The following is a 15,680-nucleotide window of genomic DNA, read 5'->3' as shown; positions in this document are numbered from 1 at the left end:
CCTGTTCTTGAGGGCAGCCCTTTTGGGAAACGATAATCGCCTAACATTCGGGATAAAAACCCTGTCAACGAATGCATACTTCGGAGAGGGACAGGGACAGAACTGACCGTGTGGATTTGATCTCCGCCGGACTCCAGGAACGGGGGTTGTATCCTGTGTCCTGCTGAGAGATGCCGGTGTGCAACATTCTTTTGCACTGCTCTTCTTGCGCTTCTGCTTGGCTTCCTCATCCACGGGCCAAGGGCTGGATGCTGACACATCGGGATCAAGGGATGTGTCTACAGACATGTCTCAGAAGGTGCAGCCATTCCAGCTACCCGCACCACTGCTGTAAATGACCTGTGCTGTGACCCTCTTTGTGGCAGAAGAGAGTTGGAGTCCAGGCAGATTCCACCATGCAATGGCTGCCTATTCCTGTGCACTGCGAGGGCCAGTGCTCTGCGCTGTGACCCTCTTTGTCCTGGTCAGCCCTGCCATGGCGGCAGGGGCGGAGGCTGGAGCGTTTGGCCCCCGACAGCAGCAGCCCTGCTTTGGGTTCCCTCCTGCCCCACACCCGCTCCTTCTACGGAGAACACAGCTCCCTTTCATCCCAAGAGCGGGCCGGGGGCCCTCCCGAAGCCCGTGACAGTCCCAGTCCAGGGCTCCTCGCCAGGCCAGCAGCTGGGGACACTCACGTCCAGTCCAGGCACCATCAGGCTGTAGTCCACCAGGTGCGTGCCACATGCCAGTGCCCTTCAGGCCTCCACCGGCACGCTGGACCGGACCCAGAAGTGAATGTGCTGGAAGGAAGCAGCAGCTCAGAAGCCTGGCAGGGCCCCAGGGGAGCGGGGGGCTTAAACGCTGCACCCAAGCCCCGAGACTGGGCCCTGCACTCCTTTCCCGCCTAGCATCTTGCAAGCTGCTCCATGGCTGCTTGAGGCGCTAGGGAGACACTGGCAGATCCAGGCCTTGAGACGTCATTGCCTTCAGTCAGCTTCTTCATGGTCTTGCACAGCCCCTTGGGGCCTCGAATGGGGCCCCTTGCCTGTTTTGCCAGCAGAAACGAAGTTCTCAGATGCCCCCACTCACCTCCAGCACGAAGAGGAGATGGCTGACCGTTGGCTCTCCGGCCAGCAAGCCCCTCAGCATAAACTGCAGCGTCCGATACGCGTAGGGCTTGAAGAAACGCTGAAAGCAAAGAGAGCGTAGGCCAGGGAGGAGACACTGAAGCATCTCCCTGCCGAGGCTGCGTGGTCTCCCACCGGCCTCCAGGCAGGTTTGGGCAGGGGACGCCCTTCACCACCTCCGTTAAAGGCAAGGGAGGGGCCAGAAGCCTCAGCATGCAGAGGCGTGGGATGCTTCCAAGGCTTTCCCCCGCTGGAGTCACTCGTCGGGGTGCCGGGGAGACGGATGCCCCATGTGCCTGCAGGCCTGACAGTGTTGCAGCTCATGAGTGTTGCAGCTCATGACCTTGGGCCGCCTTCCCGCTGTCCCTTTGATGCATACACGCCCCCCCCCCCCGGCAAAAAACAGGTCTCGGCAAGGCCAGTTTACCAAGGGATCAGCCCCCCAAGGCCAGAAAATGCCATTTGCCCCAGCATGGGTGCCTTTGGCCGGGAGTCACCTGACGGTGAGGGTGTGCTGTGTCACTGCTAGCCGTAAAAGTCTCGTGGAGAGCCAACCACAGGATCTGGGACTCCAGCTCCCTGCTACACGATGGCTGAATTCGCTGGCAGGAGGGAAGACAAGGAGTCAGTCCTAGCCAGAGAGGGAGGGGCTGTCTTCTCTCCCTCTTCAGCCGGCCTGCGTTCCTAGGGCCGGAGAGACGTTCGGCACTTTTCCCTCAGTTGGAACTGGGGGCACAAGTCTTTCCAGCCCGCCATTAAGCTGGACAGGGAGGGTGTAAGATGGAGAGGTTTGTTCCTTGGCTTAGCTTCCGTAAGAAGTTGGAGGAAAAGAAGGATAGGGAGAGCAATCCCGTGCTCCCGAGGGCAGGTGTGGGCGCCGTGCGGGCAAATGTCCTCCTCTGTCACCACAGAAAGAGCGATGAGCACAGAGGAGGAGATCTGCCCATGGGCCTTCCATACACCCACCCCCACCTCCATCCCAGCCCCCATGGAAGTCTCTACAGTGCCTCCAGTTCCCAAGCAAGATGCCTTGGAAGAGAGTAGGGAGGGTGGAAGAGGGGATCCCGGAGGGTGGGGGGGCAGGTGGAGAGGCCAGGATCTGCAGGGTCCTCCGGCCCCTCAATTCCTGGCCCAGCCCAGGAAACTAAGCAAGCTCAGTGGGCTCAGAATTTACATTGTTGTTGTTCAGTCGTTCAGTCGTGTCCGACTCTTCGTGACCCCATGGACGATAGCAAGCCAGGCCTTCCTGTCCTCCGCTGTCTCCCGGAGTGTGCTCAAGTTCCTATTCATTGCATCAGTGATGCTATCTAGCCATCTCATCCTCTGCCGTCCCCTTCTCCTTTTGCTTTCAATCTTTCCCAGCATCAGGATCTTTTCCAGGGAGTTTTCTCTTCGCATTAGGTGGCCAAAATATTTGAGCTTCAGCTTCAGTATCTGTCCTTCCAAGGAGCACTCAGGGTTGATTTCCTTTAGGATGGACTGATTTGACCTCCTTGCAGTCCAGGGGACTCGTAAGAGTCTTCTCCAGCATCACAGTTCGAAAGCATCAATCCTTCAGCGCTCAGCCTTCCTTATAGTCCAGCTCTCACAGCCATACGTTACTACTGGGAAAACCATAGCTTTGATTATGTGGACCTTTGTCGGCAAGATGATGTCTCTGCTTCTTACTATGCTGTCTAGGTTTGCCATAGCTTTCCTCCCAAGGAGCAAGCGTCTTTTAAATTCATGGCTACAGTCACCATCTGTGGTGATCTTGGAGCCCAAGAAAATAAAATCTGTCACTGCTTCCATTTCTTCCCCTTCCATATACCAGGAAGTGATGGGGCCAGATGCCATGATCTTCGTTTTTTTAATGTTGAGTTTCAAACCAGCTATTGCACTCTCCTCTTTCACCCTCAACAAGAGACTCTTTAGATCCTCTTTGCTTTCTGCCATTAGGGTGGTATCGTCTGCGTATTTGAGGTTGTTGAAAATTCTCCCGGCAATCTTAATTCCCACCTGTGATTCATCCAACCCGGCGTTTCTCATGATGTACTCTGCATCTAAGTTAAATAAGCAGGGCGACAATATGCAGCCTTGTCGTACTCCTTTCCCAATTTTGAACCAATCGGTTGTTCCATGTGTGGTTCTTACTGTTGCTTCTTGACCCTCGTACAGGTTTCTCAGGAGACAGGTAAGGTGGTCTCGTACTCCCATCTCTGTAAGAATTTGCCACAGTTTGTTGTGATCCACACAATCAAAGGCTTTAGCGTAGTCAATGAAGCAGAAATAGATGTTTTTCTGGAATTCTCTTGCTTTCTCCATGATCCAGCGAAAGATGGCGATTTGATCTCTAGTTCCTCTGCCTCTTCGAAACCCAGCTTGTACTTCCGATAGTTCTTGGTTTGCATACTGCTGAAGCTAGCTTGTAGGATTTTGAGCATCACCTTGCTGGCATGTGAAATGAGCGCAATTGTACGGTAGTTTGAACACTCTTTGGCATTGCCCTTCTTTGGAATTGGAATGTAAACTGACTTTTTCCAGTCTTGTGGCCACTGTTAAGTGTTCCAAATTTGTTGGCATATTGAGTGCAGCACTTTAACAGCATCATCTTTTAGGATTTTAAATAGCTCAGCTGGAATACTGTCATCTCTGCTAGCTTTGTTGTTAGTAATGCTTCCTAAGGCCCACTTGACTTCACTCTTGAGGACGTCCGGCTCAATTTCAGTGACTGCACTGTCATGGCTATCAGGGACATTCAGATCTTTCCTGTATAGTTCTTCTGTGTATTCTTTCCACCTCTTCTTAATCTCATCTGCTTCTGTTAGGTCCCTGCCTTCTTTGTCCTTTATCATGCCCGTCTTTGCACAAAACGTTCCCTTGAGATCTCCGATTTTCTTGAAGAGAACTCTAGTCTTTCCCATTCTGTTGTTTTCCTCGATTTCTTTGCATTGTTCATTTAAGAAGGCCTTCTTGTCTCTCCTTGCTATTCTCTAGAACTCTGCATTCAGTTGGATATATCTTCCCCTTTCTCCCTTGCTTTTCGCTTCCCTTCTTTCCTCAGCTACTTGTAAAGCAAGAGAGCCAGTGTGGTGTAGTGGCTAGAGTGCTGGACTGGGAATCGGGAGATCCGGGTTCTAATTCCCACTCGGCCATGGAAGCTCACTGGGTGACTTTGGGCCAGTCACAGACTCTCAGCTCAACCCACCTCACAGGGTTGTTGTTGTGAGGATAAAATGGAGGAAGGAGGAGGATCATGTATGCTGCCTTGAGTTCCTTGGATGAAAAAAGGCGGGATATAAATGCAATAAATAAATAAATAAAGCCTCATCAGACAGCCACTTGGCTTTCTTGCATTTCTTTTTCTTTGGGATGGATTGAGTTGCTGCCTCCTGAACAATGTTACGGACCTCCGTCCATAGTTCCTCAGGCACTCTGTCTATCAGGTCTAATCCCTGAAATCTATTCCTGACCTCCACTGTATATTCATAAGGGATATGATTTAGGTCATACCTGAATGGTTTAGTGGTTTTCCCTACGTTCTTCAATTTAAGCCGAAATTTTGCATTAAGGAGCTCATGATCTGAGCCACAGTCAGTTCCAAGTCTTGTTTTTATTGACTGTATAGAGCTTCTCCATCTTTGGCTGCAAAATACATAATCAGTCTGATTTCGATATTGACCATCTGGTGATGTCCATGTGTAGAGTCGCCTCTTGTGCTGTTGGAAAAGAGTGTTTGGTATGATCAGCGTGTTCTCTTGGCAAAACTCTATTAGCCTTTGTCCTGCTTCATTTTGTACAGCAAGGCCATGCTTGCCTGTTATCCCAGTGATTTCTTCACTTCCTCCTTTAGCATTCCAATCCCCTATGATGAAGAGGACATCTTTTTTGGGTGTTAGTTCTAGAAGGTGTTGTAGCTCTTCATAGAATCGATCAACCTCAGCTTCTTTGGCATCAGTGGTTGGGGCATAGACTTGAATTACTGTGATGTTGAATGGTTTGCCTTGGATTCGTACTGAGATTCTGTCGTTTTTAAGATTGTACCCCAGTACTGCTTTTCCCACCCTTTTGTTGACTATGAGTGCTACTCCATTTCTTCTAAGGGATTCTTGCCCACAGTAGTAGATGTGATGGTCACCGGAATTAAATTCTCCCATGCTTGTCCATTTTAGTTTGCTGATTCCCAAGATGTCGATGTTCAGTCTTGCCATCTCATGTTTGACCACCTCCAGCTTACCTTGATTCATTGATCTGACTTTCCAGGTTCCTAAACAATATTGTTCTTTACAGCATCGGATTTTCTTTTCACCACCAGACACATCCACAGCTGAGTATCCTTTCGGGTTTGGCCCAGCCGCTTCACTCTTTCTGGCGCTACTTGGAAATTCCCTCTGCTCTTCCCCAGTAGTATATTGGACACCTTCCGACCTGAGGGGCTCATCTTCCGGCGTCATATCTTTTAGCCTTGTGATACGTTCCGTGGGGTTTTCTTGGCAAGAATACTGGAGTGGGTTGCCATTTCCTTCTCCAGGGTCCTCCGGCCCCTCGATTCCTGGCCCAGCCCAGGAAACTAAGCAAGCTCAGTGGGCTCAGAATTCACATGAAAGACAGAGAAAGGGCATCCTGGTTGGGCCCCATCCTATTCCTGTTTAGACAGGAAGGTGCTACAGCATTGCTCAGCATTGGCCGGCTGGCCACGCTGGCAAAGAGTACTGAAGAAAAACCTGCCCTCCCTCCCTCCCTCCCTCCCGAAGCTATGCGTTGTGAGCTGGAGGAGACCCTTTCATGAGCCGGTGTGGGTCCCACAGGCCCTGATCCCTCAGTTGGCAAACAGCCTCCATGGCAGAGGGGCGACGGTTGGGGGCAGAGATTCCCTGGGCTGGATCTCCATCACCATCTGGGGAGCTCAAGAGGGCAAAGACAGGGATGAGCGTCGAGGCCCCTCTTCTCCCCACCTGCCCTGGGAGGGACGCTCAGGGTTCCTCGTCCCCCCGTCACTGCCGCCTTCCCCTGGGTTTCAGGAGCTGAGTCTCGCTCATCACTGCGGCCAGCATCAGTTCGGCCTCAGTGCAGGGCAGACCCAGGGCCCCCCAGCTGCCCTTCCAGGCAGCTCTGAAACAGGTCATGACGGCCCGGAGGAAGGTGGCTTTGGCCTTGCCGTCGAGCGCCTGGGCGTTGGAAGTAGCAGGTGGTTAGCAAGGAAGGGCACTTCTGGGCCACCAGGTCAGGGTGCCCCCTTGGTCCGCTACGGGGTGCTGCCTGCTGTGGAGTCCAGTGGTGGGCTGTGTTTCTCTGAGGACATGGTTGCTAGTGGGGGGATGCCAGCCCTACCCCACCCCTCACCCTGCGGGTCTCCCCACCTTCGTGGAGGAGGGGGAACGGAGGAGACGTGGCTGGCCCTGGCCCACTCGCCTAGGGTGACCCCGCCCTCTGCCTATCAGTCCTGGTCAGTTCCGGACACCACTGTCACTGTGGGGACTGCAGCACCCCCTGCTTTCCAACACGCAGGCTTGAGGTCCACAGGGGAGGGAGCAACGGATGTGTCCAGCGGATCCCCCTTGGTGTTGTTTTGGGCTCTCAGAACACATTGTACCATTGCATTATACCTAAAGCAAGAGCAGCAATGCAGGGTCTGGATACGGGCGTTGACAGAAGTCTTTGTGAAATCAGTGCAGGTGACACTCCGCAAACTGACAGGGAGCTGGAAGCCCCAAACCGGCTCGGAAAGCTGCGGAACCCTCCCAAGAGGAGACCCTGCCACGTGGAGCCCTTCCTTGGGACATGCAGGGAAGCAGCTCCTGCCTGCCACCCTGAGCGAGGTCTCTGCCCGCACCCGGGCAGTGAGGGACTCCGAGCGGGCCACTCTGGATTCCCCCTGGAGCAAACCAGACCGTGGAAGGTGTCCTGGGCTGCAGGCGGCAGGGGTGTGAAGGGTGGAGGGGAGGGGGTGGCTGTACCGGTTCTCCAGCTTGGATCTGCTGCACGAAATCCACCACCGTTTGCTGCAGTGTGGCCAGGTCTGCCTCAGACTGGAGCAGAGCTATGTTCGTAGCAGGATCCGGGATGCCAGAAGTGGAACGGACCTGGCGGCCGGCCGGAGGAAGGAGGGCGCCCTCCCATCCTGGAAAGACACGCTGCTGGTATGCTCTGAAGCCTTCTTGCCTCAGACACCCTAGCGGTCCAGACAGGCCTCCTCCTCCCCCGTCGGCAGGATGCTTTGGGCACCCCCAGCCCTCCCCGAGCCCTGGCGTCTCCTCATCTAGCCCACCGATCCGGTCTGCCCGCTCAGCCCCAGGGCCTCCGACCTGTGGCGCAGGGAGCCGAGGTCGAGGCCCTTCCCCTGCTCCGAAGGCCCCAGGCCGAGGGGGTGGGCCTTGCACTCCTGGCACCAGCACCTCCAGCGCCTCAGGGTGCGTGCGGGAGGGGCGGAGCCTGCTGGGGCGGTGTTCCCCGCGGCCCTGGCTGGATGAGCCCTGGCATCCGTCTGGCACCACAGCGATCACCACCTTCTCAGCCTGAAAGAGAGAAGGAAGAATTGTTACTGTTGTTGTTGTTGTTATTGTTATTGTATTTCTTTATACCCGCCTTATTCCCAGTACTGGGACACAAGTGGCTTACAAACATTAAAACATATGAAAATATATAAAAGTTAAAATACAATTAAACACAATACAATTAACAGTATATTAAAGACATTAAAACCGCATTTTCACACAGCATTTTAGCAGCTCACCCCCAGGCGCCAACTCTGTTCCAAGGGCCTGCTGGAACAAGAACGTTTCAGTCTGCCTCTGGGAACACATCAAGGAGGCAGCCATCCTAGCCTCCCACCCAACGTGCCTGTGACAGTGGTGGGACTGAGAGAAGGGCCTCCCGAGAGGAGCTCAGGACACGGGCAGGTTCATAACGGAGGATACGGTCTTGCAGACAACCTGGACAGGAGCCGTATGGGGCTTCATAGGGCATAGCAGCACTTTGAATTGTGCCCGGAAACAGACTGGAGGCCGGTGAAGCTGTTTTAACAAGGGAGCTGCGTGCAACCTGTGGCCAGCCCCAGTCAACAGTCTGGCAGCAGCGCTTTGGACCAACGGCAGTTTCCAAACACTCTTCAAAGGCAGCCCCTCACGGAGCACGTTGCTGTAATCCAAGGGGATGTAACTAAGGCCTGTGGCCAGACCAGACATCTCCAAGAGCAGGCGCACGAGTTCTAGCTGTGCAAGAGACTCCTGGCCACGCTGAACCCTGAGTGTCTAGGCTCGGGGCCGAGTCCAGGAGCACCCCTAACTGCGAAGCCGAGTCTTCAGGGGTGAGGAAGGGGCTTGGCAGAGCCCTCGTGCTTTCTGCGTGTATCGGCGTGGGCGCCCGTACTCTCCACCACTGCCCCGCCGTGGCCTCCTCGGTGCTCGTGTCCTCAGGGGGGCCTCTTTGGAGGAGCCACGCACAGGATGGCACTTCTCAGGAATCCCTTGAATGAAGGAGACCGTCTGGGGAAAGGGCGTTGGCAGAGAGCTGCTGCCTCCCTTAGAGCCCCCCACCCCCAGTCAGCCCAGGGCCACGTGGGGCATCTGTGCTGGTCCCAGGCACTCCACCCTCCCAGCCTGGGTTCAGGCTGGAAGACCGAGGGAAAGCGTGGGTGCATGGGGGGTACCGACCATGGCAGGGCTGATCACGGGGCACCGCAGATGAGCCCTCAGCCGTAGCTAGGGATGTACGAAAGTGACTTATCTTTTCATGGATTCTGTTCATGGTGGGGGGGAGGTGTTCCGTCCCTCCCCCCGGAATCCTCGATGGGGGGGGAGGCGATCCGGTCCTCCCCCTCGGAATCCTGCCTGGCCGGCTGTGCTCCGCAGCAGCTCCGCGGAGCAGCCGGCCAGGCCAGGGCTGTCCGCAGCCGTATTTCCTGCCACGGAGGGCTCTGGGTAAGAAGAACAACCAAAAAAACGCGTACGCATATGGTGGTGGCTACGGCCACCGCCATTTGCGTTCCTAATTTTTCGCCGTCTTAGTCTACGTCAATATTTACGTAGACTAAGGCAAAGAAAAGAAGGGGGAACGCAAATAGCGTAGTGGGCGCTATTTGCGTTCCACTTTCTTGTCTTTGTCTTAGTCTACGGAAATATTGACGTAGACTAAGACGGTGAAAAATAAGGAATGCAAATGGCGGCGGCCATAGCCGCCGCCATTTGTATATGCATTTTTTGTTTTAAAAACCCAGATGTGATAGGCTACATAAGTCTTTACGTAGCCTATCACGTCTATGGGGGGGGGGGGAGAGACACAGACTGCAAATGGCGGCGGTGGCAGCACGCGTTCAGAAGACCAGCCAAAGTCACTGCTGGAGCTGCCACCGTCCGGAACATCCACCCCAGGTAAGTCTCATCCCCGGGGGGGATCCGGGGGGGGGGTGGCAGGCCGTTCCGCGATGGATTTCAGGGAGCTGAATGCACGGGCATTCGGCCTCACCGAGATTGGTTCGCGAAATTCTCTGACATCCCTAGCCGTAGCCTCCCGTTCCCTGGCTTTGTGGAGTATGGGCCGAGGTTCCAAGGCTCAGCTCATGGCATGTGAGGGCGAATGCCAACAAAGCCTTGATTGTCAGAGTCTTCCTCGCTGTCTCCCCCGCATGACTGTGGCCTTCTTACGTGCATCGGCACAAAGGGGGATCCGGGCATGTGGCTGCCCCGCCCCCCCGTTGCACAGTGCCGTTCAGAAGAGCAGTGCCACGCTTTTCCGGAGGAGAGGGCAATCAGGTGGCTGCTGCACAGGTTTCCCCTTCTTAGGCAGCAGCCCTGAGGGAATCGCAATTCCCTGCCCCGTGCAGAGTTACAGAGGAGCAACACAGGGGATGAAGGAGGGAGGAAGTGATCCTCTGATCACTTCCCCGCAACTGGAAGTAGGGCCCACGGGACAGGGAGGGTGGAAGGCGCGTGAAAGCAACAGTTTTACAACCTGTGGAGTAGGCCATCTTCCAGATCATTTGCTTGGGCTAGAAGAAAGAAGTCTGATAGAACAGCCACTAAAACGTGTCATTCAGCAATCCAGCAGTTCAGCCTCCCGCTACCTGCGGTCCGAAACACCTGGAGGACGCCCACTCCCAGCATTCCCGACCAGGGGCCGTGCTGTCTGGGGCTGATAAGAACTGAAGTCCGAAACATCCGGAGGCTCCAGGTCGAGGAAGGCTGCACTAGTTCCCCTGCCCCCCATTTTCATTATATTGAGCTGATAGCACCGGTCCCCAGCACGGGTTTGTGTAAGCGCTTCACACGCTCCCAAATGCTAAGTACACACACACACACAATTTATCAAGTTCTTCTCGTACATTCTCTTGGAGAGAGACCGCCACACATGCGTCCCAAATAGTCTGGAAATATCCTGCTACTAAAGCCAGATCCAGGCCAGCCTGATCCCCCAACTATCTTCTGGGTCCCTCGAACCCATCGCCTTGTGCAGCCTGATCCTATGCATCTTTCCTCCTGAATTCAATGGGGATTTCTTCCAAGTATGGGTGGATAGGCTTGTGACCTTCAAGTTGATACTACACGATAAAGAAGATTAGTTTAAAAAGATGTTATTTCCCCATCACTAGCTAGCATTTTTTGCAGGCTTCATCTTGCCTGACAGGGAAAAGGAGCAATCCGACCTCCCCTGCCCCCAACTAAGGACTCTTCTCTATGCAATCCTATATGTGTCTGCTGAAGAATACATCACATTGATTCCAATGGGGAGTGCTCCCAGGTAAGTGTGTATAGATTTCCTCAACCAGCTGCTCTCCAGATGTTTTGAGCTTCAACTCCCATCAGCCTAAGCCAACATGCCCAATGGACAGCATTGTTGGGAGCTGTAGCTTGAGACCTCTGAAGGACACCAGGTTGGGGAAAGCTGGTGTAGAACGCTCCCCCAAATCCTCAAAATCGTGCTGGGGGGGCAGGAAGGAGGACATAGTTCAGGGAGCATGCGGGGTTACAGGGGGCTGCAGATGCATAGTCCCTCCTGGCACACCCATGGAACGCCCCCAATCCAGCCCCCTATTCCCTTCTCCTGATGTCAGTGATCTGAAGTCAGAGTAGTCAGGACTGCTGAGGTTTCTTTGGTGACAGGAGGAGCCATCCCAAGTTGGATATGTGTGCAAATTACAACCACAAACTGCTGTGCCGTCCCCTCCCCCCAAAAAACAAGCAGATGCCCATGATTGGCAGGGGAGTGTGAAATGTCCTGTGTCCCTGGGATGCCCACCCAGGGACCACGGGATTATGGAGCCTAAACAATTCATTGAGAAAACCTAATTGGGCTGCTGAAATTGAGATAGTTGTGGGGGAAAGGAGGAACGGCTTTGGGAGGGACCGGCTTCTCAGTTCTGCTACTCAAAAGAAATTCCTGGGCGGAGTGTGCGTTCAGAGGCGGCCTGCGCTCACCCCAGATCTGGCTGGTGGATCATGTAAGGTTGACGTCTCCCCAGTGCTGCCCTGAAGCCTCTCCCAGAGCCACTTGCAACATGCTGCGATTCCCTGGAGCCAATTTGGGGTTGAAACACTTCAAGGAGGCCCGAGCAGCACTGCTCTCGGCCCCTGCGTAGAAAGGGACGCACAAGGACACACGACCACGGAACGCCAGTGTGCTGCGCCCCGTCCCTCCTTCCTAATCACGCTTTTGGGTGGCAAACGTAACCCAGTGATCCGATGTTCTTAATGAAAAGACCAACTGTGGTGTTTCCTGGACAAACATGCCTGATTTGGAAGCGAGCGCGGGCAGACGGATATGGCTGAGCCCACGAGCCAGGAGATGGCAAGTGGATAACATGGCTAAGCAAGTGTGTGGCCCGGCGCTCCTGTTCCTCGGCACGCAGCTGCTCTCTTCAAGGGAGCGATCAGCATCACAAGGGTCCGAATAGCCGCCCCTGGAAACCGCCATTTTGGTCCTGAGAGTGCCGATGGCTTTGTTTGTTTCTCTGTCACCTTCGTATCCGGCCTTGTCCTCCAGGAGCCCGAAGTGGCCCCCATGGCCCCCGTCCTCTCCATGTTATCCTCACAACAGTCCCGTGGGTAGCGCAGGCCGAGAGTCAGTGGCTGGCCTGAAGTTCCCCAGGGAGCTTCGTGGCCACCTGGGGATTTGAACCCGGGTCTCTCCAGTCCTAGTCGAACACTCTAACCCAGGGGCCCCCAACCCCCGGTCCGTGGACCAGTCCCGGTTCGTGGCCTGTTAGGGATCGGGCTGCAGTATGGGTGTGAGAACCCCCCCTTACCTTGGGTCTGCGGGGGGGGGGGGAGGTGATCTGTCCCTCCCCTCCCTGCCCCGGAATCCTTGCTGGCCCTGGCCGGCTCTGCTCCGTGTCGAGTCCGCGGAGCTGCCGGCCAGCTCCGGTCCCGTTCTTTGCAGTAAATAATAGCCTATTACTGCAAAATACAGGGATTTAAATGGCGTCCGCTATGCGGAGCGGAGCTGGCGAGGATTGGGGGAGGGGGGAGGGACGGATCGCCCCCCTGTGGACCTAGGGTAAGGGGGGTTCCCACACCCCTAGTGAGGCCCAGTCCCATCCCCCCCTCGTTCCATGGAAAAATTGTCTTCCATGGACAGGTCCCTGGTCCCAAAAAGGTTCGGGACCGCTGCTCTAACCGCAACATGCACTCATGTGGCCCGGGGATTTGGGGCAGGGGTGTGGGGGTTCACGGGATGCGTGAGTTTCAAGAACATTCGTCTTCCCTGAATTAGGGGCTGCCTGAGGGCATGTGTCTCCCCCCCCCCGCTTTGAAGCTATGAAAGAAGCCTTGGGCAGTGCCCCCGCTTAGCAGAACACATCGCCGGCACATCGCGGCTCCGGGGGAAACCATGGAAACGAAGGGACGACGCTCACGTCCGGAAGGGGGCAGTTTGGCAGAGGCATTCCGCAGTACAGCATAGCAGTCTGCAGCCTGCCCCTCTTGCGGCTTCGAGGGGAGCTCGGTGGCTGGAGTGATGCTCCTGGGACGGGCCGTCCGGGGGAACAATGACCCAGAGAGCGTTTTGATCCTGGAATGCGGCCAGAGCCACCACGCCACCATGTGAAGCAGCGAGGCGGCTCCTGTTGTTAAAAACCAAAGGGCGGAGGAGAGCGGGGAGAAAGCAGCACCAGCTACCACGTCCTGAAGGTAAGAAGGAAATTCCCTTCCTCTATATTCCAAGGAATCCCTCTAAAAATAAGTCCGTTGCTCTCGCTGCTCCCCCCCCCCCCGCTCTGCATCGGACAATCGGGGGCCTCCGAGCTCAGGGGCTTCCAGTCATCGAGCGCGCCATCGATAGGATCACGCCCGAAATTACGCCCACTTTGTGTTCCCATTGGGTACCTTTCTGGGCTGATTCTCCAATCTCGTTTCACTTCTTTGCTCAATCTTTTCTAACCCCTCATGAATTTCATTCTTCAATGTCCTCAGATCTGACTGGCTTGCTTTCCGCTAAAGTCATCTTGTTCTCTAGCCCTTTTCCGCCTTGCATTTTAGTACTCCCCCTTTCCCTTCTTGGCCCATGTTGAGGCCTTTTCTACAAGAGGCTGTTAACCCGCTACATCTAATTTCCGTTTCACCACAGAACTGAGATCAGAGCGCTGCACGAGGAGCGTTTCCTTTCCTGCTTTTCCGCTACATACCCCCTAAGTGGTGCTGTGGCAGAGCGGAATAATGCAACTCCAGATGTGGAAATAGCGTTTTCTTTCCGCCATCCTCTAAACAGACTGCCCAAAGTGGTGTTTACAAACAGAAGCGAAACTGGAGGGTCGGGTCATTGTCTGAAGAACCTGCAAACAACCGTGAGCAGGGAATGAGGAGCGCCCAAAAAATGCCTCTCGAAGAAAAGCTCTGAGTCAGACTTTTTAAAAACACGATTTCAATTGATTTTATGCATCTAAAAGCATGAAAACAAGAACAGTTCCAGTATTGGATGGCTTGTTCAGTCTGTATTACTGGGAGTAAATTATTCTGCATCATTTCAGAACGTCTTTCCCAGGGGCTCACGGAGGGCATTCCTTCGCCACACTTTGGGATGGCGCCTCCCTCTGGAGCGTGCGGGCAAGGGAGTGTCGCCGTGCAACGACCGCTTTGTGGGCTTCAAGCGCCATGGAGAACGAGAAGTCCAGGATCCCTGTCTACGCTTTCCAACAGCCCAACGTAGTCCGCCTGCCCAAAGATACACAGCATCATCCAAAAACGCAAGTCTGAACAAAACGATGGACCGGGACCCCTGGAAGAGCCAGGCTTTACCTCAGGTGCAAATGTTCCTTCACGTCTTCCCTTCAAAGCCGTAGGCCCTGTTTCCAGGACAACAGAAGGAGAAGGCAGGAGGGGCTCCCCCGCATTTTTGTAGGGCCAGCACACCCGGGCCCCTCCCTGGAAACTTGGGCCTTTCCCCTTCACGCTAGCCTTCCACGTCCGGGGGAGGGGGGCTGCGCCCCTCCGGAGCTTTTGGCAAGGCAAAGGGAAGGAGAGCCAAAGGGGTTCCCTGCGGCCTGGATTCCCACTCGGAGCCTAGTGCGAAGGTGGAGGGGCGCTTCCTGAGGAGGGCGTGGAAACAGAAGCCCCCCAGGCCCGGCGCTTCTCACCGGACCGCTTCCCTGCGCCTCTGCCGAAGGCTTCCCACAGACTCCAGCTGTCAGGGGAGGCCCCAATCCACAAGATTCACCAGAAAGGAGAGGAGGCAGCTTCCCCCCAAAGCCCGCCAAGCCCCTGGCGATTCCTCACCAGAATCTCCGGAGGAATTTTGGAGAGCGGAATGGGCTAAGCCAGGAGCTGCTCACGAGCTGGCCATAGGCTCTGTTCACTTCCCAGTGAGGCCCTGGATGTCCTGAAAGTGCCCATCGTGGCTGCACTGGTGGCCACCTTCACCTCGCTTGCCGTCATCCCAGCATCCAGGGAAGGGGCTCCTTTGGCCCCAGCAAGAACAGAAACCGCCCTTCAGGAGGTTCAAACCTAGGTGGCATCGGTCTTCCAATCCACCAGGAGAAAGTTTCAATTGCACCTCTACTTATTCTTCCACCTCAGAAACGACGGATGGGTAGAGATATCGATCTTCCTGACGCCATGCCCCCCCACCCCCAACATCAGATTGGGGTCAGCTAATGTGTTTCTCAGAAAGATGGCTGTCAGTCAGACCTCTGGGTAAGAGAGACGGTTTCCAAGGGATGTGCCCTGTAACTGGGTTCCACACCCAGAGATCCAGGCATTCGGAGAAAGGCTTGGAAGCCATAGATGACTTGCTACACATAGCAGGTGATCCGGAGAAACACTGGGAAGCCATAGAAAGTTCTGGGAAGCCATAGATCACCTACAAACACTACAAAATAGACGGTGTAGCATCAGCTGATGCGGCATTTGGGCAAATCGCTTTGCAGACAGGGTGGTGTCTCGACATCCTGCTCCTTCGATCCCACCCTCCTGGTTACTGCCCGAGCATATCCCTGAAGTCAAGGAATGCCCTCAGTGAGGCTCTGGAGAAAACCGGAATCGGTCTTCCTGGGAATTTCTGTTCTCAGAGACTCATGGAGGGCGTTCCACTCAAAAGACTAAAGGGAGGAAGGAGCATAAGCAGGGAGGAAGCCTTGGGCATCTCTACACCAGCCTAAAATCCTGCATT

Source organism: Heloderma suspectum, chromosome 1 (genome assembly GCF_057233095.1).
Source record: "Heloderma suspectum isolate Gila_16-S chromosome 1, 16-S_ref, whole genome shotgun sequence".
Lineage (NCBI taxonomy): Eukaryota > Metazoa > Chordata > Lepidosauria > Squamata > Helodermatidae > Heloderma > Heloderma suspectum.
Note: the sequence above shows the minus strand (reverse complement) of the source record.